Source organism: Primulina huaijiensis, chromosome 1, assembly GCF_012295235.1.
Source record: "Primulina huaijiensis isolate GDHJ02 chromosome 1, ASM1229523v2, whole genome shotgun sequence".
NCBI lineage: Eukaryota > Viridiplantae > Streptophyta > Magnoliopsida > Lamiales > Gesneriaceae > Primulina > Primulina huaijiensis.
In genome coordinates this window covers 16,880,886-16,883,705 of record NC_133306.1, presented here as the reverse complement: position 1 = coordinate 16,883,705, position 2,820 = coordinate 16,880,886, and positions in this window count along the sequence as shown.

Sequence of the window (2,820 nt, the reverse complement as noted above, 5' to 3'; positions counted from 1 at the left end):
GCTAAATTAACCAACTCACCACCCCCAAAATGAAATTCGCGCAATGTCCCAATTATATTAGATGACATACTAGACATAAAACCTATTAAACACAAGTAATTAAATGCAAGAATATGAAATGTAGAAAGAAAAAAAAAAGACAAGAAAAAAATTCTCCTGTTTGATTAAAAACCAGTTGCTTAAGTTCCGCAGATGTACATCAATCTTCTTACACTGCATAAAGTTCTTAGGCCACCCATCTTACACTTCCTCCAATGTTCACACCTTGCATGAAATTTTAAGGGATTAAGCAATACCAATTCAGAAAGAAACAATGATTCAATGCAAAAACTAAAATTACTTAAAATAAATAACTCATAAATAAAAATCTTGGGTTGCCTCCTAAGTAGCGCCTCATTTTTAGTCATCGGTTTGACCCCTCCCAGGACCACTTATCAAAGAGTGGTTGTGTAAGTTTCAGGAAATTCGATCTACGTAACCTGAATACATGCAATCTAGGGTTTTATTTTAAAATATGTGTTTAATGATTTTTATGCATTTAATGCATGATTATTGCATGGTTAGAGTTTATTTCACGATTTATTTTAAAGTTTCATGCATTAGAGTTTTAAGTTGCATTTCGCGCTCAAACGAGGAACGGAGACTGGGGATAATCAGGAAAATATTTTTATTGAATGATTAATTTTAATTAATTAATTTAAAATGTTTTAAGGGTGATTTTTCGAAATGGGTCTTGGTTGGATATTTTTACTCGTCAAGTTATATTTTTACCAGCATGCAAATTTTAACGATTCGGATGACTTTTTGAGGGTTCGGGCAATATTTTCTAAAACTTATCAAAACGAAATATTTTTCGAGAGTGTTATTGGACTTATTGGGTTTCTTTTATTCCATAATGGGCTCAAAACTCTTTTTATTTTTAATTGAGGCCCATTAGTGCACATTTTAATTAACCTAAACTACACCTAAACAAATCCTAACCCTACTTAACACCTTGTGGTCGCCCCTCCCCTCCATTCAGCAGCCTCCTTGTGAAAATACAGTAGCAAGCTCGGCCATTGATAGTTCCTTCAAGAAAGCTTCTCCTCGCCTCTCCGTTTCACGTCCCAAGCGCGTATCTTCAAGCTTTTGATTGTTTAAACGCTAAGCCATGCATGTATCTTCTTTCTCTCTTCATTCACGTTGATATTATTGCTGATATATATTTTAATGCATGGGGATTCTTTTCGGCTAGCATGAGGGTTCGGTTATATGCAAGTTTTGGATTTAAAATGCATTCATGTGTTGTAACTCATGTCTTTTGTGATCTTCGTGCAAGGGGACTGGCTAGGGGGTTGCTGAGGGTCTGTTAAAGTTGAGGTTTATGCTGTCTAAGGGTTGGAGTCGAGTGAGGTCGATTGATAGCTTAAGTCGATGGGTTTCACTTGGTCGCGTGGGTTGTTGTTGGCTAGATCGGAGGATTCGAGCGAGCCGGCAGTGCGAGAGCCATTCCTGGCCTTGGACCAGACCTTGGTGGGGATGAGTCATGGTGTGAGATGTCTCAGACATAGCTGAGCATGACCATGAATCCGATCGAGCAAGTGGGAAGGGTTTTGATCGAGTTTTGGGTGTTCCTCGGGTGTGCGTATGTTGTGGCATGCATGGGGCTATGTCCTTGAGATAGTTCGGTCCAGGAGGGTCCTAGGGTGGTCTAGGAGGGGCTGGAGTTGGCAAAACGACGAGTTGGTGCGACTAGGGTTTGAGGAGTACAAGTGCCGATTTTTCAAGCAGCTTGTAGGGGTTGTTCGAAGAGCTTAGTGAACTGTTCTAGATGGTTCAAGGTTTTTTTAGACATATTTAAGGTGTGGGAAAAATTTGGTTAAGTTTCGGGTTGATTTGGGTTAAACCGGGATCCCGGTCCAAGTTTTAAAAAGAATCGTTTAAGTTTTGAAACGGGCTCGAGTTTATATCTTTGGGATGTTTTAAGGAGTTTGGTAAGCTTCGGGTCGAAATTTTGAGGTTCAGAGGTAAAATGGTCATTTTGGGTTTTCAAGGGCAAAATAGTCATTTTGCACCTGAGTTGAGATTTTAGTCCTGGTAGCGCATTGAGCACAATTTGTCATGTTTTATTTAAATGTTTTGTATCATGAGCATTATTTTATGAATTATGATAAAGGTGTTGCATGTTTGATTTTAAGGAAAAATTATGTATAATGTGATTTTGATACATGATGAAAATGAAGATGGTTTTGAAGGATGAGAATTGGTTGTGACTGACGATATATGTATACAATGATGATGAGGCCTAGGCTCAGTGGATGGGTAATACTGTCGCTGATGTCCGATAGCCGCGGGGTAACACAGTTATACGTAGCTGGATCCATCGAATAGAGCTAATACGATGGAGCTGATACGATTAGAGCTGTTACGAAAGTCACAATTAATTAATTGAATTCAATTAAAAGTAAATGTATAAATATATGATGACATGATGAGCTGTTTTGACACGCATGCTTTTACGACATATTTACGTTTACGCTTGTAAGATCATGAAACGTTTGTTATTACATCACTTTTCACTGTTGCTTGTTATGTATATGCATTTGCTATTAACGATACAGGTGTGTTGAGTTTTAGACTCACTAGACGTGTATGATGCAGGTGAGCATGTTGATGAGGAGGCTGGAGGTGCCGAATTCTGAGTAGGCAGGGCTGGATGTGCGCACATGACCCGAGGACCATATTTTCTGCACATCACGTTTTTATGAGTTTAAAGTGGACATGAACATTTTTATACGCTGGTTTTGACATGTTGGTGATTACTAGGATTATTATTTGTTT